The following is a 27,118-nucleotide window of genomic DNA, read 5'->3' as shown; positions in this document are numbered from 1 at the left end:
ACCACCAAGGCCTCCACCAACTGTGTTCCCTGGACTTTGGACTTCCCAGACTCAGAAACTATAAGCAATAGATTTAATTTTCTTTATAAATCACCCAGTTTCAGGTATTTTGTTATAAGCAACAGAAACAGACTAATATGGTATCTTAGAAGAGTTGAACAAAGAAAGGATTTTAAAGATGGCTTTAAAAGAAAGGATCCAGAGATGCTGAACACCCTGAGGCTAGTAGGAGAAGCAACAGGAGCCATTCTACCCCCAGGAAAGAGCAGCAAAGGAAGGGCTACAGTTGCCAGAACCTGAAGAAAGCAGCTGTAGGAGAAAGCCACCAGGTAAGAGCTCCAGAACCTGGGGCAACCTAGCCAGGGAGGGATCCAGGGAAATTAATACCCCAACCTCACTTTCCTACTTTCTCCATCTCCTACAGGTACCGCCCATTGGCCAAACCCAACTGGAAACCAAGATGTAGGGGAATCTGCTAATACAGTCCAGAGAGGGCAGCTACAGGGCAGGAAAGAGAGGACTGGAGAGTAGTTCGAGAGGAGGAAACAAAAAATATGTATATGCCACAATGGATCTTAAAATTCTTCCATTTATTGTTATTATTATTGGCTGTTAATAACAACAGGTAATAGTTAACATCACCCTCTTCATTACTCATATTTTAGATCCCAGTTCCTCTATAAAATATTTTTAGAGCATTTTTCCACCCAATAATAGAACTAAACCCCTTTTTCATTTCTCCCCACTGTACCCCGTTCGTATTTCTATTATTCACCCAACACATTTTTTGTACTTGATTGTTCTCCAGGCTGCCTCTGTCTGCTCTATCATGATTGCACGGAAGACAGGAACTGTCTTATTCATCTAGGAACTCGCGAAACCTAGCACTCAGCCCAATGTATCGTGACTGTTAAAAACTTTGAGGTTGTGAGTGGATTTCCATGTATTGTTCCAGCAATGAAGTGGAAGCGTGAAGAGTGAGGTGTGGAGAAGAAATGTCATTGCTGTTCCTGTGTACATCCTTGTTTCAGAGAAGTGAATGGTCATTCACCAGATCAACAAAACAAGAATACTAATGGTAACGGCAATATTAACTATTTTTTTGAGCACTTATTACGGCCAGGCACTTTATACGTGCATCATCACATTTAAGTCTTTCAACAATACCATAAGTCATGTAATATTATTATCCCCATTTTGCAGGGGAGGAAACTGAGGCTTAGAAAGAGTAAGTAAGTATGCGAGGTCACCAGTGGAGTCACTTCGATCTGATTGATGGATTTGACACCTAGATCAGATGTATTTGGAGACTTTGATCTTAAATACTGCCTCTTTATAGTTAACATAGCCTTAACTTACTGTTACTTCTAGTACTTGTAAGCTGAGCCATACATCTGTTATCCTTATCAACGTGTATCAGAATTTTAGTTTGGCAATAAGCACAGACCCAACTTAAACAGTGGTTCTGATGGTCTAGTGGTTAGGATTCAGTGCTCTCTCCCAACTTAAACAGTGGCTTTAGCATGCAAGAGTTGTTTCCTCCATATAACAAGAAGGCAAGAGGTCAGCTATTGCTGGTTTTTGTTCATTAGCTCAAGGATATAAAGGCTGAGGTTTCTGATGTTTTCTTGGACTTGCCCTCTTAGTCACCAAATAGCTGCTTGAGCTCTAGCCATCATTCCCATGTTCCAGGCAGGAGAAAAAAAAAGGTGGAAGGCAAAATGTCACCTGCCTGCTAGATAAGACCTCTTTCCAGAGCATTCTCAAATGTCTCGTCTATATTGTCTGCTTTTACTTCTTCAAGAATTAGCCCTACTGGCAAGCAAGACTAGGATATAGATATTTAGCCAGGGACATTGCTGGCCCCAGTGGTATGGAGGCTCTGTTACTAATGAAGTGGGGTGGTGGGCAGACAATTAGCATTCTCTGCCACACATTAAGCATCTGCTTATATCTCTCTATTCGTATCTATGTCTTTAAATATTTATGCTTTACTCCAGGGGTTGGCAAACTAGGCCCAATGCCTGTTTTTATAAATAAAGTTTTGTTGGAAAACAGCCATGCTCATTTGTTTACATATTGTCTAGGGCTGCTTCCACACTACAAAGACAGAGTTTAGTAGTTGCAGAGGACATCTAGCCTTCAAAGCCTGAAATAGCTGCTGTTGGTTTTTTTAATAGTTCATATCTGGCTATTTACAGAAAAAGTTTGTTGACCCCTGTTTTACGCTATCTCTCTTTGTCTTTGGAAAAACAAGTTGTGCCTCAGTGTGACTAACTCACTAACATGAGAATATAAGCCGTCCTCCATTAAAATTTCAACATCTCTTCGTCATTCCCACTGTGGCTACAACTAACAAAGACTATTCATGGAGCTTCTGAGATTGAAGAGCATTTTCACTGCGATCTGCTGCAAAGTCTGAGCAATTCCATGTCATTTTTGAATCTCTCTCCTGACAATGGCAATCACTTTCACTAAAGAATAAACATACTTTTCGCCTCCAGATGCCCAGAGATGTTCCCGAAGACTCACACACAGGAACAATCTAAAATTACCCTGCTTTGTAAGCTATGGAAATCGTCCCATTCAAAGGCAACTTTGTTTTTGTTGGGATAATTACAAGTTTGATAAATGCAAATTATTGGAGGAATAATTTCTGTGAAGAATTATGCACAAGAGTGTTGGTTGAAGAATATTTTATAGCAAATCTCTGTAGATTGAGACAAATCAAAAATATTTAGGTACCTGTAGATACAGAAAAATCTGCATGCTATTCTCTCATTTAGTTCTTAATACAGGTCAGACATTTTTTGCAAGGGATTTGCACTTGAATAGCTCATAATTCAAAACACATCTGTTTATTTTCTTACTGGTATTGTTGTGTGGCTATACTATATACAGTTCATAGTTCCACTCAACCTGTTAGCTCCAAAATTGTGTTTTGTGACAAATTTGTAATTTGAGAGAAAATTTACAACATATCAAATTTTGTGGACAGTTAGACATTTTCAATGTTTTATGTAACACTATTTTAAATCCATATCATTAGAATTTTCATAATATTGATCACACTGTATTTAATTAGGATTTATTGCTCCCAGAAAAATAGAGAATACAGATATCAGTCTGAAATGCTTTGGATAGACCTACCTGCCCACATAGCACAAGATTTCTCAAATGTGCACTTTTGACATTTTGGGCTAGAAAATTCTTTGCCGTGGGGGCTGTCTTATGCATTGTAGGGCATTGAGCAGCATTCTGGGCCTCTAGTCCCTAGATGTCAGTAGCACCCCCTCCCCTCCATGTAACAATCAAAAATGTCTCCAGACATTGTCAAATGTCTCATGGGAGGCAAAAATTGTGCCTGGTTGAGAATCACTGCTATAGCATTATACAAGAGCATTTGTTTTGGACACAGACCTGATTCTCTGCTATGTACTAGCTGTAGGAATTTAGGCATAATTTAACCCCTATAGACCTATTTTTCTTTCTGAAACATGTACATGATTACAGTATCACCTATAAGGTTGTTGTAGAATTAAAGTCAACAATACATGGGGTCTGCCATCACAAAATACCATAGACTAGGTGACTTAAACAACACAAATTTATTTTCTCACAGTTCTGGAGGCTGTGTATTCCAAGATCAAGATGACTACAGATCCAGTGTCTGGTGAAGGCCCATTTCCTGGCTTGCAAATGATCATCTTTTTGCTGTGGCCTCACATGGCAGAGAGAAAGAGCTTTCTAGTTCTTCTTCTTACAAGGACATTAATCCCATCATATAAGGGCTCTACCCTTATGACCTTATTTAACCTTAATTGCTTCCTTACTCCAAATAGTCACTTTTTTTTTTTTTTTTGGTTGCTGGCCAGTTCAGGGATCTGAACCCTTGACCTCACTTATGCTCTAAACAACTGAGTTAACTGGCCAGGTAAATACAGTCACTTTTGGGGTTAGAGCTTCAAAGTATGAATTTGGGGGGACATAATTCAGTTCATAAACGTATCAATTTGGGGGGACATAATTCAGTTCATAGCAACAATGTAAAACAATAAATTCTCAACAAATGTTAGCTATTATAATTTTATTATCATTGTTAGTTATCAGTATAGCTTTTAGTGGCAGAGTCCCCACTCTGAGATTTGTTGAAGATTTGTGAGCAGTTCAGACAATTACCCCTAACTGAGACTGATAGGAAAAAAGCTCAGGAGCTAATGAAATAAAGTCTGTCTAGAATGATTACATATTATAATGATGAATAAGCTAATTATGCTGATTTGACCATCGCATATTGTACACGAGTATTGATAGTCAAGTCTGTACATCACAAATGTGTATAAGCAATTAAGTTTCAAGTAAAATAAGTAAAGTCTTTCCAAGTGAAATGAAAAATTGGATTTCAGAAGCTATCATCATTGTTTACCGAGCCAAGAAGAAAAGAGTTTTAGGAACATTTTGAAAAGCTAACAAGCAAAAAAAAAAAAAAAAAAAAAGCTCTCTTTTTTCATTGGCAGACAGAAGAGATGAGTAGGGAGACCTCCTGCTTTGGCCCCAGAATGAAGGGTGCCTGCGCTGATCAGTCCTGATGCCCACGCCAATGCGGGGCTCTTCTGGTGCCTGCGGTGGAATAAATACGCTGGCTCTTGAAAGAAAGAACCAGGCAGATGGCTACCAGCCCCAATTACTTTCAAGTCATTTCTCAAGTGTGTAAACTCTTTGGGCACTATTGTCTGCCTCCCTGCTTTCGGGAGCTTATTATGGCCAGATTAGCTATCTGAAGCATGCTGTCTTGGCTCCGTTGTGCTGGAGAAGGAAACCTGGCCTTGAACATGGAGTTTCCAAAACAAGATACTGGTGTTTGAGAATGTTTTATCACCTCTCAAGTCTTCAATGGGAAAACTCAGCTGAGATTGGCTTTTTGCTTTTCTCTAGAATGTATGCATGCATAACTCCTAGGAATTTATTCTTAGAGGTACTCTCAGGGACATGAAATAATGTACAAGGTTATTTACTACAGCACCGTTTGTAAGAGCAAAAGAGTGGAAATGATTTAAATACTCATCCATAGTAGACTGGTTACATGAATCCATTCATTAAAAGGAATACTATGCAGCAATAAAAGAAGAATGAGGAAGTATTTCACAGATATGAAACAACCTCCAAAATACACTGAAATATAAGCCAACAAAAATGTACAGAACACACACCACAGAGATTACTTCCAGGTTCATAGAATAACTCTGGAAATATATATGAGAAACTTATAATATGTTTTCTCCAAAGAAGGGAATTAAGTTACTTGAGACAGGGTTTGGAGGGAAACTCAACATCCTTTGTACCTTATGAATTTGGTATCATGGCAAATATTCATGTTTTTTTTAAAATAGAGTATTTAAAAGTTTAAATAGTACACTCCAAAATAAAGCGTATGATTAATTATCCTAATATCAATTCATCTTGATGAGTGATGGGAAACATTCTAAATGTACTGTTTTCTTTCTTTTCTTTGGTAGTTTTATTTTGAAATAATTTGACAGAAGAGCTGTGGAGATAGTACAGAGATTTCCCAGTACACTTCACCCAACTTCCCCAGTTATTAGCATCTAAATCATTTACTGTTCGGATCCCCTCACCGGCCAGCCACCAAAACAAAACAAAACAAAATAGAAAAATAGATCATGTATTAAAACTAAGAAATTTAAATGGATGCAATACTATTCGCTAAACTACGAAGTTATTCCAATTTTCCCAGCTTTACTATTAATGTCCTTTTTTTTTTTTTTTTTTAAAGATGACTGGTAAGGGGATCTTCACCCTTGGCTTGGTGTTGTCAGCACCATGTTCTCCCAGGTGAGCCACAGGCGGGCCCTTAATGTCCTTTTTTTATTTCAGGATCCCATCCAGGATACCACATTGCATTGAGACTTCATATTGCCCTGTGTCCTCCAATTGGAGACAAACTGTACTGTTTTATAACATACTGTTTCCATTCTCAGCCAATAGGGAGACTCAAGGGGAAAGGAAATGCTTTTTTGGGGGGTGGGGGGCAGCTGGCCAGTATGGGGATCCAAACCCTAGACCTTATTGTTGTAACACTGAGCTCTAACCAACTGTGCTAATTGGCCAGCCTGATTTTTTTTGATAGACTTATTTTTTAAAGCAGTTTTAGATTCACAGCAAAATTGAGTAGAAGGTGCAGAGATTTCACATATACTCCCTACCCCCTCACATGCATAGTCTCCACCATTATCAACATCCCGCACCAAAGTGGTACATTTGTTACAATGGATTAGCCTGCATTGGCACGTCATTATTACTGAGACACATTAGTTTATGTTAGGATTCACTCCTGGTGTTGTACATTGTGTGGGTTTGGACAAATTATGACAACATGTATACACTATCAAGTATCATACAGAGTAGTATCACTGCCCTAAAAATCCCCTATATTCAATGCTTTGATTTTAATGCAGTTAAGACATTCATTCATTTATGCCCGGGCACCACTGCAACCAGAATGCAACATATCCTGTCAGGGCTCCCCTTGAGACCGAGCCCCTACTGCTCCCTGCTCCTGAAGGGACTTCCCCAGGCTTTCTGCACAGCTGGGTCCTTCTCAGCATGTAGATCTCAACTTAAACCAAGCTGCCCAGAGATGCCTTCCATGTCCACCCTGTGGAAACTGGCCACCCAACACCCCATTACACACTAAACGCAGGGATCTTCAACACTTTCTAGTGCCATGGGACATTTGACAGGTGTCATCATTTCTCAAGATCATGTTTTTAAATGTAAAAAGTAAAATGCATATGATTACAAAGAAAGCCAGGTATATTGAAATACAGTTATCAAAATGTTTAAAACACACACTGTAGTGTATTGAATTATGTCCCCCCAAAACTCATTGAAGCTTGAATTGTGTTCCCCAAGTTTTATGTATTAGAAACTTAACCCCTACTGTAACTGTTAAGAGGGTGGGAATCCTATTATGGTAACTGAAAGGTGGAGCCTTGAAGATGTGATGGGATTGTAGGACTGTAAAGTACTGAATGGATTAAAAATGGTGGTCAGGGGAGTGGTTCTGAGGGCTGTAAAAGAAGAGAGAGTCTGTCTTTGTCTCTGCTCTCTCTGCTTCCACAATCTTGCAATGTGAGACCCCTGGGTTACTGTCGCCACCACCAGATGGACTTTGGACTTCCCAGCCTCAGAAACTGTAAGCAATAAATTTCATTTTCTTTATAAATTACCCAGTTCCAAGTATTTTGTTATAAGTAACAAAAACAGACTGATACACACACCCATTTTTAGTATATGACAAAGGGATACGTTTAAAGTATAGGCAAGAGGTTAGTGAAAATAAAGATGTCATTTTGTCCCCATCTAAATACACGGATCCTCTGAATCTGCTCTTGGGAGAGGCTGTGAACCTCAATTTAAGAATCCCTACACTAAACCCATCACCTTGTCTCATGTTTTATTAGCACTTATTATCTTATCTATTTCTGTCTGCTTGTGTGACGACTGTCTCTGTCCCATGCCAGATGGTGGTTCCATCATGGGGAAGGGGGGACTTTGCTCTGTTCTCTCCTCCATCCCCAGCACCTAAAACAGTGCTCATCACATAGAGACCAATTCATATTTTCAAAAAAGGAAAAATGAATGGACAAGCCAAAGAGTAAATAGATGCCACCTCATAGACTGATGTTCCTACGTTCTTGCCAAGGCTGTATTTGAGTACTTTTGTGATGTCCCATGCAGGATTTCTAACAACAATAGCTAAGTTTCATTGAGTGCTTACTATTCAAAGTTACTATATTAATCACTATTGGAATCTCCGAACAACCCTACACAACAGGAACTGATATTATCCCCATTTTACAGATGAAAGAACTGAGGCTTACAGAGATTAAATGACTTGCCCAAAGCTTCACAATCATTTCGTGGCAAAGTTGAATTTGAACCTAAGCAGCCTGGATCTAGTTTCTTTTTACCTTAACCCTCTGTATTCTGCTGTTTCCTTCAATCACCCAGAATCATTTCATAGGGGTGAAAACAAAGGCCAGGAATGGGGAAATATCACATTCTACATCCAACTGATATTTTATGAGAACTGGTATTGACTGCCTGCTTCAGTGTCTGTTCACAAAACTCTGTTTTATAAGATGGGCAAATTACTTCATCTCTCTCAGGCTCAGTTTTCTCATTTATTAAATGGGAATAACATCTGGCTCAAACTTTGATGAAACTCTCACACTTGAGGTCATGGAATCTAGTAGGGACTCAGTCTACAGTAGGCTTTTGTTTTGTTTGTTTGTTCAATATAAACCTGTTTGCATTTCCACCTGTGGCTAGAAAGGAGGAAAGAAGTCACTTTTCCTTCTTTAGAAAGTCAGTCAGGAGCACAATGTAGCAAAAGATTGACAATTATACCAACTGAGCAAAAGGACCCATTTCTTTTTATTTTTCCAATCCATCACGGACAGATACTTTTATAAAATACAATAGAAATTAAGTAGTAGAAAAATGAAACAAAAAAGCAAAAACATACAAAATACAAACCCATTTTTTTATTAGATTCAATAGACCTAAAGTCACTCAATGAAATTCCTATAAAAGTTGTCACAGAGCTGATCGAATTTCTCTCCTTATCTCCTCACAAGCAGGTACCAACCAGCAAATCAGCCCAGTCCACGGACAACACAAAATGCAGTTCTGGATCTACTGAGAAGCTAAAGTTCTTCCCATGAGCTCCGTGAGGGCAGGAGAAGGACTGGGTCATTCTGCAAATGGCTGGGTCCCATAAAGCAGCTCACATGGGCGCTGCAAAGAGTAGATCTGGGCACACACCCCAGAGCCCGCGGGGCCAGACACTGCAGGGAAGTGAAGACAGCAGGGCATTTAATTAGCAAGCTGTGCTCAGCTCCAGGTAATTTTTTTGTCAGACCTTCTAAAATCTTCAGAGGAGCTAGACTTTCATATGAAAAGTCTCCCAGTTTTTAAATGTACATAGTCAAATTTTTTTTCTTGTGGGTGGCTGGTACAGGGATGGAACCCTGTTCCTTGGTGTTATCAGCACCACATTCTAACTAACTCAGCTAACCAGCCAGCCCCAAAAAATAACTTTCAAAAGAATAACTAATTGTGCAAGCTAAACTTATGAAGAGCTTCATCATCTGTAGGACTCAGTGTCAATTGAAAATGTGGGGCCCCTGGTTCAAAATTAGCAAGAATTTCAAGACATCGACAGCAGAACATTAAGTGCAGGGCCCTGTGCAATGCCAGGTTGTATGCCTGAGAAGCTGGACTTGCCCCTATAAGGCTGAACAAAATGACTTGGGGCAAGACTGGAATCTGAGTCACCAGTTTTCTAGACTTTTGTTTCACACCATAAACTCCCTGAGAAAAGGAGCTGTGTTTCCTGAAAAGCCTTCCACATACTGCTTGTGTAGCAGGGGCTCATGGATTAGATGAGACAGGTGAAGATCTGTGTTGATGTGGATGAGGAGGAGTAGACATGGGTAGAGAGCTTCGGTAGCAGCAACTAGAGGAACAAACACTGCTAAACTGACATTTTATGGGGCCTAAAACCAGCAGTCTCTTAATCTTGAAGGGTGCTCAACAAAACAGAAAAGAATTGTCAACAGTTATCAAGCACCTCTTAGGTGCCAGACACTGTTCTGAGCATTGTATATGTGTCCACTTATTCGTTTAACCTTCACAACAACCCTAAGAGGCAGGAACCATCATTATGCCCTTTTACAGATGAGGAAACTGAGGCACTGTTAAGTAACTTGTCCAAGGCCACACAGCTAGGCAATGGTGGAGTTGGGGTACATGTTTAAGTCATCTGGCTCCAAAGCCTGTGCCCTTAACCACTGTCACAGGGTGAATGGCGAGGCTTCCAGGGAGAGTTCCAGAGCATCCTCAGGCTGCTGTGGGGATTTGGCCAACAGAGTTTTTGCCAGTGCCGGGTGGGATCAGGGGAATGATGAGGAGGCAACCTATAGGAAATACATTTAGATGGAAAAGGCAGGCAGACTGGGGACCTGGCTGGGTAGATGCGTGGGTTAGTGGGGGGGGGGGGGTCCGAGAATAGAGAGTAAAGATGGCTTCAACTGACCCCTACAGAAACTGACCCGTAAGCTGCTCCACATAAAGCAACAAGGAAATTCATTTCTTCTCTGGAGACAGGAGACCAGAGGGGAAAGGAAAGAGGAGCCAGGGTGTGTGGGGGACCTGTGGGAGAGGGAAGGGGGCGAGGAGAAAGGAGCAAAGGGCGTCTAAGTGAATTGAAAGGCTCACAGGGGGTGTAAGAGAGAAGGGTCTGCAATGGAAACCCCCAGCCCCTGGTGCCTATGTGTCTGCGGCATCTACGATTCTCACCTGCCCCTGTTTCATTCCACAATAGCTGAGAGAACATGCTCTTTAGTGCAAGCCAGGTGGTTGGGGACCGCTTCGTGTGAGGGGGAGGGGAGAGCATTCAGGAGTCGCATGCATCCCCTACACCTGGGCTTTCCAGACCTCAGTCATTCACACTCTGGGAAGCACCAGGACAGCCCTTGGGGATGTATGTGGTTCCAAAGAAGAACAGGATTGTGGCTCTGCCCACAGCCCTGGGCCACCTGTGGGGGTGTGGGGTGGGGGTGCTCCTCTTCGCTGTCCTTTAAACTTCCATTTGGAGAAGGTTCTGGGAACCGAGGGCAATTGTCCCCTGTCATGGTCACCACTGTTGCCCTGATGCCTACAACAGGACTGGGTGCAGGGTGGGTGCTCAGCACAATTTGTTGAATGAATGAATGAAACGGAGGATGGATTCACTGGGCGAGCAACACCCCCTGAGCAGGGAGGGGCTGCCCCGAAGGAGGGGATCTCGGTTGGGGGAGAGGTGGTGTGAGAGTTCCAGCCTGGGATGTGGTCCCCTAGTTAAAGTCCCAGAGCGGTCGCTGGCTTGTGAGAGAGAGGCACGTCCACAGCCTGGCTCACCTCGGCCACCTTAAGGCACAGTCTCTCAAGCTCAGAACTATGGGCATTTGGGGCTGGATGATTCTTTGTTGTGGGGACCATCCTGTGCATTGCATACTGAGCAACTTTTGTGGCCTTTACCCTCTAGACACCAATGGCAGGCTTTCCCCCAGCTGGGAAAACTAAAATGTCTCCAGACATTGCCAAATGCCACTGGGGGCACAATCGCCCTTGGAAGTGCTGCCTTAAGCTAACCTGCCACTCTCATTTCCTCTCCTCTGCCAGCCTGAATCTCCAGGAGGACACCCCAGCTGTGAAGATCAGAGCAAAGCTGAGACACCCTTGGACGCCCAGGTTTACCCTGCAAAACCCCTGGCCAGAGCAACTTCTCTGGGATTCAACCTCATCCATGTGATATCCATGCTAGTGACACACCCTTTTAAAAAAAACTTTCCTAGTTTTTTGTTGCTGTCGTTGTTAGTCCTGCTTCTCTATTCTAGAAACAAGGACAACAAGGCCCAGAGGAGTTAAGCCACTTGTCCAAGTTTACCAAGCTAGTTGGTGAGTAAGTGGATAATTCATTTCTAATCTACACAAACTAGCAGGAATGCTGCCAAATAACACATTTTTGAGTTGGTAAAGGGCATTTGTCTCAGCCCCCTTGGCCTCAGAGGAAGTACCTGAGTGGTTGAGTGAAGGGGCCCCCTTTCCATCTCGAGCTTGCTCCCCAAAGCTTTCTGCTTTGCTGAATGCCTGAAGATGCCAGCTCGGCCTGCACAGCCTGTGTGGACATAAGCAATCAAGGGGCATTGTGAAGCCTCTGGGAACTGGAAAGAGAGAAAGGAAGAGAGGGAGGAAGGAAGGAAGGAAAGAAAGAAGGAAGGGAGAGGAGGCAGGGAGGGAGGGAAAAGGGAAGAAAGAAAATTTTTAAAAAGGAGAAAGGAAGGAAGGAGGGAAGGAAGACAGGAAAGGAGAAAAAGAAAAGAGAGAGAGGGAAGGAGGAAGGGGGGAAGAAAGAAAAGAAAAAAAAAGGAGGAAGAGAGGGAGGGAGAAAGAAAGAAGGTGAGCGAGCAAGAGAGAGAGAGAAGTGGAGAGAAAGAAGTTGAAGTTCTCCAAATGAGCCATCCAGAATGGAGCTGACAGTCAACTGATGCAGTGGACACCACAGGGCAATGTTTTCTCGTAGAACTGTCAGGAGCAAGTGAATGAACTAGGTTTGTTTTGAAATGAGACTGTCACATGTCATACACTGTCCTCACTGAAACCTAACTCACCTTTGTCAGCGTGTGTGAGTCAGAGCTCACTCCGGACCTTGGGGATCAGAGTCACGTGTCAGACCAAGTGCTCAGAAGAGCAAGTCAATGATTCACCACCTGGATTTTTCCACGATCCCAAACAACAAGGTAGTCTACAGCTCACCCCGCTGGCTGTGCAGATGCTCACACTGGTGTTTGTCAAAAGGACTTTGGGACAGGGTTGCCTACATTTTCTTCCCCTGCCTTACTGACATGTTTCTAAACTAGGTCGTGACCCCAGCTGTGGTTCAGGTTGAGTGGGTGATAGAAAGGCAGCCAGCTGTTGTTCCATCATGTAACATGTTTTTATTGAGCACCTACTGTATGCCTGGCACTGTTCTAGGCACTGGAATACAGCCATGGCGAAGTCCCTACCCTCCTGAAACTGACAGGGTAGTCCACGGAGACAGATAATAAACAAATCAATGTCTAAAGTGTAAGATACTGATAACTCTTATGAGAAAAATAAAGCTGAGTAGAGGTCTGAGAGTGACAGAGAGGCGCTCTTTTAAATAGGGCTGACATGGAAGACCTTTAGGAGGAAGGTTTGAGATTGTTCTAGAATAGATACCGTCACTGCTGTAGATAAGAATGGAGTCCAGGACTCTCAAACATACTTTTGAAAAGGGAGGTGGCTTGAACAGATATTTGTATACCACTATTCATAGCAGCATTATTCACAATAGCCAAAAGGCAGAAACAACCCAAATGTCCATTGTCAGATGAAGGGATAAACAAAATGTGGTATCTACATTCAATGGAATATTACTCAGCCTTAAAAAGAAATATTTCAATTATTCTGATACATGCTATAACACAGACGAACCTTGAAAACATCATGCTAAGTGAAATAAGCCAGACACTAAAGAAAAAATAGTGTATGATTCCACATATATAAGATACGTAGAGTAGTCAAATTCATAGACAGAAAGTAGAACGGTGCTTACTGGAGGCAAGGGGAAGGAGGCAGAAAGGGGAGTTAGTGTTTAAAGAGCACAAAGTTTCAGTTTGGAATGATGAAAAAGTTCTGAAGATGGATGGTAGTGATGGTTTTCACAATAATGTGATTGTACTTAATGCCACTGAACCGTATGCTTAAAAATGGTTAAAATGATAACCTTTATGTTATGTATATTTTACTACAAATTACCTAAAATAAAGGGGGGAGGGTGTGGCCAGTTAGCTCACCTGGTGAGAGCATAGTGCTGATAACACCAAGGTCAAGGTTTGGATCCCATCACCGGCCAGCTGCCAGGAAAATAAAGGCAGGTGGAGAAGGCAGGAGGGCAGGGAAAGGAGCTACGTTTGAGTGAAACTTTCTCTGGACCTGTCAGCCTGTTAAGCCTTCTACATATATTATCTCATTTAATCTTTACAACATTCTTAGATGTTAGATGCGATCCCAGTTTACAGATGAACAAACCAATGCTCAAAACAATTAAATGCCTTTCTCAGGCGGTCAGTGCCAAAGCTGTGATTCATCCCCACAATTCCTCTCTCTCTGCCCACACCATTAACCTACTGCCTTAACCTACACGACACCACCTCGTCATTTGCTTGAGTCATTTGCAAAAACCACCTCTCATGCAAATTTCAATAGAGTTCGTTGCTAAATAAATCTAATTTGGTAGTGGCCTTAAAAGGGCTCAATTGCATAGGAAGAACTCATGAAAAAGATGAGCCCCTTAGAATCCCGAAAGCCTAATGGTAACATTTTAGTTTTGAAAAGAAGTCATGTCACTCATTCCACAAACAAATCCGGGTGCATTTCTGGGCAGTGGAGAGTGTTAAAGAGACAGAGAAGCCAGCTACTTGATGAAAAGCCTGATCTACTAGAATAAGCAGATAGAGAAATCAACAGCACCAATTGTGTTTCACAAACACTACATAAATGTTGTAGTTCACAGACATTTGTTCAGGATGCAAAGGGAGCCCAGAGGATCCTGGAGAAGGGAGAAGAATTTTTAGCTAATCCTTAAAAAAAAACAGAAAGCTCTTCCTTCCTGGAAAAATGTTTGTCACCCTAGAACTTAAACTAGAAGAGTTAACCAGAACCTTAACTCACAATTTTTCACTTCCCCACCCACCTTCCTTCCCACTGGTCAGTTTCCTGGGAAACATCCACATTTTGAGAACAGAAATACCAATAACATGTCATTAGAATGACATCAACATGACAAGAACATTTTGTTAAAATAACTTCAGGTCCTAAAGTACATGTGACAATTATTTTTAAACGAGATTAATTCCACAGCAGGGAGTCACTAGTGAGATGCTGTGTGTGTGTATGGGTGTGTGTATTTAATACAACAAACTTTTGATTTCTCAAGATGCTTATTCCTTGGATCAGAACACTGGTCAAGGTTTAATATTAACTTTGGAACAATTTAAGTAAATTCTGTTACTTGGAAAGTATGAGTAGAGCCTCTGGGGTTTTGTGATAGAGACAGAGATCATGGGTGTAGCAAACCTCTTTTTTAACTTTCTCCAAGAAAAGAGAATGGGATGTTGTTGTTTCAAGAGATTTATGTCTTGAATCCAAGGAGGGCTTGAGGGTGTGGGGTATGGGAACCCCTGGTACTGACTCTGGAGAGCTGATTTCGCACATCTCTTCCCAACTTTACCTTCACAGATATCCCACTGGAAGTCTGAAATCAGACATGGTGGGAATATTTACACCACGGAAATTGGCAAACACAATTAAGTCTCCCCCACCCCCACCCCCACCCTCAGAGCCAGTTTACCAGCATGCCACTAGCTGGGAGTTACACAGTTGTTCTATTAGAAAATTTATGCTTACCCCTGAGATATTGAAATAGACTATTTCAGCTCATGTGAAGTGCACCTCTGTGGTCAGAAATAATATTACTGTAATTTATGATATGAGGTGGAGCCCTTTTCTTTTGTTTGAAAGTGCACTGATAGGATGCTACAGGCCCCAAATATGGGTTATCATAGTTTGCTTAGGAGTGGGAATTTGTAAAAGAGGCAACTCTCATTCTGGCAAGAAACTCTATCTGGGCTCCCAGTAAGAGATTAAATATCACGCAAGCACATTCTTGCAGCAGACTGATTCAGCTGGGAGGAAAGTATTGCCACAACTGAGGGGTTTAGAGGAAAATGAAAAATTGCTTCTCAGAACTGGTATAAAGAAACTTTCACTTCAAGAACATGCATATAGCAAAATGCACAGAGTGTAGAGACAGGATGAATTTTTTTTTTAGGGAATTGTGCTCACCACATGGTCTGGTTCCATGGATAGAGAGCACATTTTTATCCCATCTGTAAATAGAATATTTAAGATTCCTGAAACATTTTGAGTTTCCTAAAGAATTTCGTCCTCAGTTGATTATGCCTATGTGGCTGAGTTACAGTCTTAGGAAAGTCATGTATGTGGTAAAATCAAATGTTGCATATTTAAGATAATTAGGAACATACCTGCTAATAAAGTGAGGTCCCATAAGGAAAATTGACTTACTATTTGTGATCTGGTCAGGAATTTGAAAATTCAAGCAAACACACCCTTGAGGAAAGAGATGTATCAACACAGTTTGCCTAATATTGGTCTAGTGTGCAATTGTATGTAATTATTCATGTGTATCCTCAAACATTAAACCAAAAGTATACCCAGAAAAAGAACTTATTTTGGCTTGAGTATCAAGCATGGTTTAAAGAGACAGCTTCAAATTCTAGAAAAATTTTATTTTATCAGGACTTTGGAAGTGAAGACTTGCCTTAAAACTCCAGACTGTATTTTCCAAAGTCCCTCACTCTGACTATTAACGAGCAGAATTACAGATGGAATGCTATACAGGAAATGGGAAAAATATAATCAGTGCACATATTGATTCTTTTTTTTATTTTATTTTATTTATTTATTTATTTATTTTTTAATCTATTTTTATTTATTTATTTATTTATTTATTTATTTTTTATTTTTTTATTTTTTTTTTAATTTTATTTTGTCGATATACATTGTAGCTGATTATTGCTCCCCATCACCAAAACCTCCCTCCCTTCTCCCTCCCCCCCTCCCCCCCAACAATGTCCTTTCTGTTTGCTTGTTGTATCAACTTCAAATAATTGTGGTTGTTATATCTTCTTCCCCCCCCCCCCCGGTTTGTGTGTGTGTGTTTGTGTGTGTGTGTGTGTGTGTGTGTGTGTGTGAATTTATATATTAATTTTTAGCTCCCTCCAATAAGTGAGAACATGTGGTATTTCTCTTTCTGTGCCTGACTTGTTTCACTTAATATAATTCTCTCAAGGTCCAACCATGTTGTTGCAAATGGCAGTATTTCATCCGTTTTTATAGCTGAGTAGTATTCCATTGTGTAGATGTACCACATTTTCCATATCCACTCATCCGATGATGGGCATTTGGGCTGGTTCCAACTCTTGGCTATTGTAAAGAGTGCTGCGATGAACATTGGGGAACAGGTATGCCTTCGACTTGATGATTTCCATTCCTCTGGGTATATTCCCAACAGTGGGATAGCTGGGTCATATGGTAGATCTATCTGCAATTGTTTGAGGAACCTCCATACCATTTTCCATAGAGGCTGCACCATTTTGCAGTCCCAACAACAATGTATGAGAGTTCCTTTTTCTCCGCAGCCTCGCCAGCATTGATCGTTCATAGTCTTTTGGATTTTAGCCATCCTAACTGGGGTTAGATGGTATCTCAATGTGGTTTTGATTTGCATTTCCCGGATGCTGAGTGATGTTGAGCATTTTTTCATATGTCTGTTGGCCATTTGTATATCTTCCTTAGAGAAATGCCTACTTAGCTCTTTTGCCCATTTTTTAATTGGGTTGCTTGTTTTCTTCTTGTAAAGTTGTTTGAGTTCCTTATATATTCTGGATATTAATCCTTTGTCAGATGTATATTTTGCAAATATTTTCTCCCACTCTGTTGGTTGTCTTTTAACTCTTTTAATTGTTTCTTTTGCTGTGCAGAAGCTTTTTAGTTTGATATAATCCCATTTGTTTATTTTTCCTTTGGTTGCCCGTGCTTTTGGGGTCGTATTCATGAAGTCTGTGCCCAGTCCTATTTCCTGAAGTGTTTCTCCTATGTTTTCTTTAAGAAGTTTTATTGTCTCAGGGTGTATATTTAAATCCTTAATCCATTTTGAGTTGATTTTAGTATACGGTGAAAGGTATGGATCTAGTTTCATTCTCCTGCATATCGATATCCAGTTATCCCAGCACCACTTGCTGAAGAGGCAGTCTCTTCCCCAGTGAATAGGCTTGGTGCCTTTGTCAAAGATCAGATGGCAGTAAGTGTGTGGGTTGATTTCTGGATTCTCTATTCTATTCCATTGGTCAGTGTGTCTGTTTTTATGCCAGTACCATACTGTTTTGGTTATTATAGCTTTGTAGTATAGCTTAAAGTCAGGTAGTGTTATGCCTCCAGCTTTATTTTTTTTGCTGAGCATTGCTTTGGCTATTTGTGGTCTTTTATTGTTCCATATAAATGTCTGAATAGTTTTTTCCATTTCTGAGAAAAATGTCTGTGGAATTTTGATGGGGATTGCGTTGAATTTGTATAGCACTTTGGGTAGTATGGACATTTTCACTATGTTGATTCTTCCAATCCAAGAGCATGGAATATCTTTCCACCTTCTTGTATCCTCTCTAATTTCTCTTAGCAGTGGTTTGTAGTTCTCATTATAGAGATTTTTCACATCCTTGGTTAACTCAATTCCTAAGTATTTTATTTTTTTGGTGGCTATTGTAAATGGGCAGGCTTTCTTGATTTCTCCTTCTGCATGTTCACTATTGGAGAAAAGAAATGCTACTGATTTTTGTGTGTTGATTTTGTATCCTGCTACTGTGCTGAAATCATTTATCAATTCCAACAGTTTTTTTGTAGAGGTTTTAGGCTGTACGATATATAGGATCATGTCATCTGCAAACAGGGACAGTTTGACTTCATCTTTTCCAATCTGGATGCCCTTTATTTCCTTCTCTTCTCTGATTGCTCTGGCTAGTACTTCCAACACTATGTTGAATAGGAGTGGTGAGAGTGGGCATCTTTGTCTAGTTCCTGTTCTTAAAGGAAAAGCTTTCAGCTTTTCCCCATTCAGGATGATATTGGCAGTGGGTTTGGCATATATGGCTTTAATTATGTTGAGATACTTTCCCTCTATACCTAACTTGTAGAGGGTCTTTGTCATGAATGAGTGCTGAACTTTATCAAATGCTTTTTCAGCATCTATAGAGATGATCATATGGTCCTTGTGTTTGACTTTATTAATATGGTGTATCACATTTATTGATTTGCGTATGTTGAACCAACCTTGCATCCCTGGGATGAATCCCGCTTGATCGTGATGAATAATTTTTCGTATGTGTTGCTGTATTCTGTTTGCTAGTATTTTAGTGAGGATTTTTGCATCTATATTCATCAAGGATATCGGCCTGTAGTTTTCTTTTTTGGTTATATCTTTACCTGGTTTTGGTATCAGGATGATGTTTGCTTCATAGAATGAGTTTGGGAGATTTGCGTCCGTTTCAATCTTTTGGAATAGTTTGTAAAGAATCGGTGTCAATTCCTCTTTGAATGTTTGGTAAAATTCTGCTGTGAATCCATCTGGTCCTGGGCTTTTCTTTGTTGGGAGCCTTCTGATAACAGCTTCAATCTCCTTTATTGTTATTGGTCTGTTCAAATTTTCTACATCTTCACAGTTCAGTTTTGGGAGCTTGTGTGTGTCCAGAAATTTATCCATTTCCTCCAGATTTTCAAATTTGTTGGCGTATAGTTGTTTATAGTAGTCTCGAATGATTCCTTGTATTTCAGATGAATCAGTTGTAATATCGCCTTTTTCATTTCTAATTTTTGTTATTTGAGTCTTCTCTCTTCTTTTTTTTGTTAGCCAGAAAGGTGGATCCCCGGAGAAGCCCAAGACCCGAGGCAACCACACACACAAGACACTAGAGGCCAACTGAGCAGTCACGGCGGGAGCCATACCAAATTGGCAACCACAGCAACATCCTAGTTAGTCATTAGTCTCAAACCGGTGGACTGTGAAACCCCCTGCCACAATGAATAAACACCAAAAAAAAAGACACCAGAAATACAAAAAATCAAGAAAGTACACCACCAAAAGTTAATAAATCTCATACTCTAGATCCTATAGAACAAGAAGCCCTTGAAATAACTGATAAGGAATTTCGAGTGATAATTCTAAGGAAACTGAATGAGATACAAGAAAACTCAGCTAGACATCATGATGAAATGAGGAAAAGTATACAGGATCTGAAAGAGGAAATATACAAGGAAATCAATGTCCTGAAAAAAAATGTAGCAGAACTTGCTGAACTGAAGAAGTTATTCAACGAAATAAAAAACACAACGGAGAGTTTAACCAGCAGGCTTGTCGAAGTTGAAGAGAGAACCTCTGAACTTGAAGATGGGCTGTTTGAAATAACACAAGCAGACAAAAAGAAAGAAAAAAGAATCAAGGACATGGAAGAAAATCTGAGAGAGATATCAGACAACCTCAAGCACTCAAATATCCGAGTCATGGGTATTCCAGAAGGGGAGGAAAATGGAGATTCCATTGAAAACATATTCAACAAAATAGTGGCAGAAAACTTCCCAGGTATAGGAAAAATCACAGATCTTCAGATCCAGGAAGCTCAACGATCTCCAAATGTATTCAATCCAAAAAGGCCTTCTCCAAGACATGTCATAGTCAAATTGGCAAAACTCAGAGACAAAGAGAGAATCTTAAAAGCTGCAAGAGAGAAGCGTCAAATCACCTATAAGGGAGCCCCAATCAGGATAACATCAGACTTTTCATCACAAACCCTAAAAGCTAGAAAGGAATGGGATGATATTTTCAAAATACTAAAAGACAAAGATTGCCAGCCAAGAATACTCTACCCTGCAAGGCTATCCTTCCGAAATGAGGGGCAAATAGTATATTTCTCAGACAAACAAAAACTGTGGGAGTTCACTACCACACGACCACCCTTACAAGAAATCCTCAAGGGAGTACTGGGTTTGGTTCCTGAAAAATAACTACCACTGCCATAAAAACCCAAGAAAAATCTAAACCTGCTAGTACAATAAAAATGGCATTCATGAAGAGAAAACAAGCTAACAAAAACACTATCTACAACCTAAGGAACCAACAAACAAAGAAACCAAACAGTAAATCAGAAAGCAAGGAACAAAAGACACCTAAGACAACCAAACAACCAATAAAATGCTAGGAATAAATCAACACCTTTCAATAACAACTCTTAATGCTAAAGGCTTAAATTCCCCAATTAAAAGACACAGACTGGCTGACTGGATCAAAAAGCAGGACCCAACTATATGCTGCCTACAAGAGACCCACCTCACCCATAAAGATTCACACAGACTAAGAGTGAAAGGATGGAAAAAGATTTACCATGCAAACAGAAAAGAAAAACGAGCTGGAGTAGCTATTCTTATATCTGACAAAATAGACTTTAAACTAAAAACCATAAAAAGAGACAATGAGGGACACTACTTAATGATAAAAGGACTGATCCATCAAGAAGACATAACAATCATAAATATGTACGCACCCAATGTTGGAGCAGCCAGATTTATAAAACAAACTCTATTAGACCTAAAGAAGGAAATAGACACTAATACCATAATAGCAGGGGACCTGAACACTCCACTGTCAATATTAGACAGATCATCTAGGCAAAGAATCAGTAGAGAAACACAAGATCTAAACAAGACTCTAGACCAATTGGAATTGGCAGATATCTACAGAACATTCCACCCAACAACCTCAGAATATTCATTCTTCTCAGCAGCACATGGATCATTCTCCAGGATAGATCACATATTAGGTCACAAATCAAGTCTCAATAAATTCAAAAAAATTGGAATTATCCCATGTATCTTCTCAGACCACAATGGATTAAAACTAGAAATTAATAACAAACAAAACTCTGGAAACTATACAAACACATGGAAATTAAATAGCATTCTACTTAATGACATATGGGTCCAAGAAGAAATCAAGCAGGAAATCAAAAGTTTATTGAAACTAATGAAAACAATGATACATCATACCAAAACCTGTGGGATACTGCAAAAGCAGTATTGAGGGGAAAATTTATTGCATTAAATGCTCACTTCAGAAGAATAGAAAGATGGCAAGTGAACAACCTAACACTTCACCTTAAAGAACTAGAAAAACAAGAACAATCCAAACCTAAAGTTAGCAGACGGAAAGAAATCATTAAGATCAGAGCAGAACTGAATGAAATTGAAAACCAAAAAACAATTCAAAAGATCAACAAATCAAAAAGTTGGTTTTTTGAAAAGATAAATAAAATTGACAAACCATTAGCATGGCTAACAAAAAAAAGTGCACATATTGATTCTGAACTGGGCTGTGAGGTATAGGTATGGTTTCTTTTTCTTTGTTTCTTTCTTCTCCATTTTGGGATCATTCTGGCAGTTAAACATAGAATTACCATATGACCCAATGATTTTACTCCTAGGTAGAAACCAAAAGAATTGAAACCAGGAACTCAAAGAAATACTTATACACCCATGTTTACAGCATCATTATTTGCAGTAGCTAGACACACAAGGACAAATAGGTCTGAGTCCACTTATATGAAATATCTAGAATAGTCAAATCATAGAGACAGAAAGTAGATTAGAAGTAACCAGAGGCTGCAGGGAGTGGGCAATGGGGAGTTATTGCTTAATGAGTATGGAGTTTCTGTTTGGGGCGATAAACATTTTGAAAATAGATAGTGGTGATGACTGCAAGCATTATGAATGTAATTAATGCCACTGAATCGTACACTTAAAAATGGTTAAAATGAGGGCTGGCTGCTTAACTCAGTTGGTTAGAGCACAGCTTTGGAACACCAAGGTGAAGTGTTTGGTTCCTCATACTGGTCAACTGCCAAATAAAAAAAAAAGAAAAAAAAAGGTTAAAATGACTAATTTTGTGTTATGTATGTTAACAAAATAAAAATATTTTTAAAAGAAACTATACAAAAAATTAAACCATCTCTCTATGTAAAAACACAGTGGTATCCGTTAAGGTTGACCTATCTCATCTTGTTTCTACTCACGATTGGCTCTGTGAATCTCGAAGTTTAACTATAGTTTTATTATTTAGTGTCTGCTATTCTATTCACAGATATGCTATTTAGCCAAGAAACTAAGTATGAGGAATTGGATTCAAACTGTTTGGTTTGAATGTGTTGAATCGTATCTACCAAGATCCTCAGTTTGGAGCCTTGTGGTATTGATGATCTACCAGGAGAGCAGGTCCCAGTGGGTGTACTCGGGGGACAGGTGGATTAGGATGGAGGTGTACAGCAGTGCAGACATTTAGAGCTCTGGGCCAGACTGCCTAGATTTGTGACCTTAGACAAGTGGCTTATTCTCTCTGGGCCTCATTTTTCTTATCTATAGAAAAGAGATAAATAGTAGCCACCAGCTCACCGGGCTGTTTTAAGGATCAAATGAGTCTGTCCATGAACAGCACAAAGTCACAGGCAGCCTTTTAAATGAAATATCCTATTTATAGCTCCACCTTTAACTTACAATGATTTGGGGTGATGTAAATAATACAATAATTCATTATTACTTATAATACATTATATATGATATAATGATGATATGTGGAATGATGTTCAGCAATGAAAAGGAATGGACTATCAATACACAACAACTTGGATGGATCTTAAGGGTATTGTGTTGAGTGGAAAAAGCCAATCTCAAAAGGTTATATACTGTTGGCTTTCATTTATATAACAGTCTCAAAATGATAAAATTATAAAGCATCCCCTGGTGGCTTCCAGGGGTTAGGATGGTGAAAAGGAGAGGTGTGGGCGTGACTAAAAGGGATGGTATGGGGGAGACCTTCGTGGGGATGGGACAGCTCTTTATCTTGATCATCTATATATGTGACAGAATGGCATAAAACTACACACACAGTACCACCATCAGTTTCCTGGTTTTGGTATTGCACGATAGCTATGTAAGATGTAACCCCTGGGGGAATCTGGATGAAGGTACATGGGACCTCTCTACAATCTTTGCAACTTCCTGTGAAACTGTAGTGACTTCAAAACAAAAAGCTAAAAAAAAAAATCAATAATATGTCTGCCATAAGAATGCTTCAATTAAGAAAAAAAAAGAATACTTCAATAGATACTGAGTCTTTTCAAGAGAACCACAGGACTGGCTGGTTAGCTCAGTTGGTTAGAGTGTGGTGCTGATAACACCAAGGTCCAGGGTTCAATCCCTGTTCTGGCCAGTCGCCAAAAACACAGAAACAAAAAAGAGAACTATACAAACATGCTACTCATGAGTGGCTTTTTAAATGATTCAATTTTCACTGTTTGACTTTGAGCTTCTTAACAGCCAAGCCATAAAGAGGAGAAACCTGGAAAAGAAGGAGGGCAAATTTTTGATTTTATTTTTCAGAATGAAATAAAATCTTTAGAATTCATGTTAAATTCTAAAAGATGCTTCACGGCAGATTTTGAAATTGAGCTCTTCATGGGGAAATATTCTGAAAAGTAGGATTTACATATACAGAATTGCTTTTTATGTCCGGTTCTTAGTGATTCTCAATCAAAGTCTAAGGAAAGGGAACTAAGATTTATCAGACATTTACTAGATGTTAGGGGCTTTACACATATTATATTCTGTAATTATCTCCATTTACTGTCTAAGAAAACTGAGGCTTGGGGAGGTCACTTATTATCCAGAGACAAATGGGAAGCGAGGTGCCTGCTCCACTCCAAAGCTAAGGTTCTCTCTGCTCCTCTCATCTTGCCCACTCTCTGTCCACAGTGGCCTCCATCTTGGGCCTGGAATTCTACAATTTGAGAACTTAGGTTCCCCAAACTTAAATGTGCATAAAAATCCCCTGGGGAAAATACAAACTCTTGGGCCACATCCCAGTAGATTTTTCATTAGTCGGTTTGCTGAAGGGAGACCAGGTATCCTTATTTGTAATGGGTGCTTCAGGTGTGCAGATGTAGTTCATTGCTTTTTTTGTTATTGTTTTGTTTTTTGTTTTTGGCAGCTGGCCAGCACCGAGATCCAAACCCCAGATGTAGTTCATTCTTACTCGGAGCTTGAGGACCACTGTCACACTCCACCATCAGAATGTTCTGGAATTCCCAAGCATTAGGGGCAACCTGATAAGGTTACCAAACACCTCAGTTTGCTCAAGACTGAGGGGTTTCCCAGGACATGGGAATTTTAGTGCAAAAAGGGGGAAAGTCCTACATTAACTGGAACCAGACAGTCACCCTACCAGTTCAGGAGGCAACTGGCAGTCCCTGATTGCTCCTTTATGTGCGGAAATGTTGATAGTCCTTCAAGCTGTAGTCTGGTTACTTCCCCGGGTTAGGCTGACTGAGCAGAGGTAATTCCCCCCTCTGGGAATCTCACCTTAGCATTCATTTTACATGTGCTAGGGCTGGCTAAAGGGGCCACCTAGAGACAAATAAAGTACATCTTCTGTCAAACGCATAAAAAAAATGATCAGTGTATTAGTCCATTTTCTGTTGCTTATAACTGAATTCTTGGAACTGGGTAAAGAAATGAAATTTATTTCTTACAGTTTTGGAGACCGGGAAGTTCAAGGTCAAGGGGGCACATCTGATGAGAGCCTTCTTCTTGGTGGGGACTCACTACAGAGTCCCATTATGACCAGAGTATCACATGGTGAGAATGATAAAAGTATTTTTATGTGCTCTCCTTATAAAGCCACCAGTTTATGCCCATGATAACCCATTAACCCATTAACCCATTACTCTATGAATAGATTAATCTGTTCATGAGGGCATGGTCCTCACAATCCAATCACCTTTTCAAGACCCCGCATTCACCTTTCAAATACCATAATCAGATTTCCCACCCTCTTAACACTGTTACAAAGGGGATCAAATTTTTAACACATGAACTTTGAGGGGACACATTCGACCCATAGCAGTCAACATCTGAGAGATCTTAGACCTGAAACCCACTGTAGTTAAGAACTCAGGGTCTGGAATCTAAAGAGATCCAGATTCAAGGCCCAACTCTGCTACCCCCTAGCTCACTGTCATCCCAGACAAGTTATTTAACCTCTTTGAGCTTCAACTTCCTCATCTGTAAAATAATCAAATTGCTTATTTCTTTTTTGTTTCTACTTTACCAACTTTACATTTGACTTTGTTTCTTTCTTCTATCCTTTTTGATATTGTTTTGTCTTTTTTTTCATGTTTTTTTATTTAAAATTTTTATTAGCAATCTTTTTTCTTTTTATTTTCTAGTAAATGCATTTTAAAGCTATACATTTTCCTCTTAGTACTGCTTTGACCTCATCCTGCCAGTTTTAACGTACGTATAGTGCTCTGTTTTTATTTTGTTCTAATTGGATTTCAATTACCATTTTGACTTTTTCTTTCACTGAAGAACTCATCTGAAATATGGATAGTAATTGTATCTCCCTCACAGAGGTGCTGTGAGGATAAATTGAGATAATAAAGGTAAAATATTTAACACAGTACCTGGCACATAATAAGCTCTCATAAGTTATAGTGCTACTACTACTGCCTGTGATGAGATGCACCCTTGTATCACAAGGCTCTTCCACCCAGATTAGAATCTTACCAGCTTTCCTGCCCCTGGTTCTTCTCCTCTGTGTCCTATAAACACCTCTTCCAGAGGCATTCTCCTAAACTAGAGACCTAATCAAATAATTTTCTTGCCCAAAAGCCTAGGACCCTATTGCCAGAGCACATGCATGATCTTCAAAAGTCTCTATAACCACCTTAGAAGATAACCTCTATAAGAGTCAAGGCCTTTCTATCATATTCACTGCTATGTCCCTGGGGACAGGAAGAGTTCCTGGCACATGAGAGGTATTCAATATATACTAACTGGGATAAAAAAAAAAAAAAAGGAAAGAATGAACAAGTGAATGAATGAATGATCTACTCTTGAGGAAAATCATTTTATTTCCTGAAAGCTCTTCTTTTTTTTTTTTTTTAAAGATGACCGGTAAGGAGATCTTAACTCTTGACTTACTGTTGTCAGCACCACGCTCCCTCAAGTGAGCTAACCAGCCACCCCTATATAGGGATACAAACCCGTAGCCTTGGTGTTATCAGTACCACACTCTCCCAAGTGAGCCATGGGCTGGCCCTCGTATAGATCTTGAATTCTCTACTTCTCCCTTCTGCTTCCACATAGAGCCTGCATATTTTATTAAAAATTATTCTTATTAAAAGAAGCAAAAACTCACTCCAGCTAGCTTAGGTTGAAAGGGGGCACTTATCAAAGGACACAAGAGTGCACGCCAGAACTAAAGGCCCTGGAGTGCACCTCAGCATGACATCAAGAAGAACCCAGCCTAAAAAGCGGAAACCACTGGGAGCCCAGGGAGACATCATCACTCAGTTCTCTCCGCACATGCCTCTTCTTCATTTTCTTTCTTGCAGATAGGATGCATCTTTGGAAAATATAGGTGCCCAGGTCTCCCCATTGGACATACTTCAGTGCCACAGTGGAGACAATTCCAAATTCTCAGAGAAGGATAAGATTTGCCCAGCCTGCATCAAGTCTTAATCCTGTTTCATTCAAAAGTAGCTGGAAGAGCAGGGTCTTTAGTACAAGCCAGGTGGCTGGGGCCTACTCCTTGCTACCACTTTCTAGCTGTGAGACCCTAAGCAATTTCCTTAGCTTCTCTGTGCCTCAGTTTCCTCATCTGTAGGATGAGTATTGTGAGGAATGAACAAAGTTGATCTGTGTAAAAGTCTTAAAACTGTGATTGTCACATAGTAAGGAAATCAAAAAACAACTAGCTATTATTCTGCTTAGAGCCTTATAGTTTTTA

General features: G+C 40.0%; 2 long non-coding RNA genes across 2 annotated transcripts in view; both read right to left on the bottom strand.

Annotated features, from left to right (window-relative positions):
- Window positions 1-27,118, bottom strand: part of LOC134386079 (uncharacterized) — a 49,192-nt gene that overhangs the window by 9,601 nt on the left and 12,473 nt on the right. The window lies entirely within an intron of this gene.
- LOC134386085 (uncharacterized) lies at window positions 8,556-11,949 on the bottom strand. Its single transcript, XR_010024447.1, has 2 exons — window positions 11,646-11,949; window positions 8,556-8,873 (listed from the first exon to the last, which is right to left on the bottom strand). It is a non-coding gene; the product is annotated as an uncharacterized LOC134386085 (long non-coding RNA).

The sequence above is a fragment of the Cynocephalus volans genome, chromosome 1 (assembly GCF_027409185.1).
Source record: "Cynocephalus volans isolate mCynVol1 chromosome 1, mCynVol1.pri, whole genome shotgun sequence".
Classification (NCBI taxonomy): domain Eukaryota; kingdom Metazoa; phylum Chordata; class Mammalia; order Dermoptera; family Cynocephalidae; genus Cynocephalus; species Cynocephalus volans.
The sequence above is the reverse complement of the archived record's forward strand: the minus strand, read 5'-3'. Positions and strand labels throughout refer to the sequence as shown.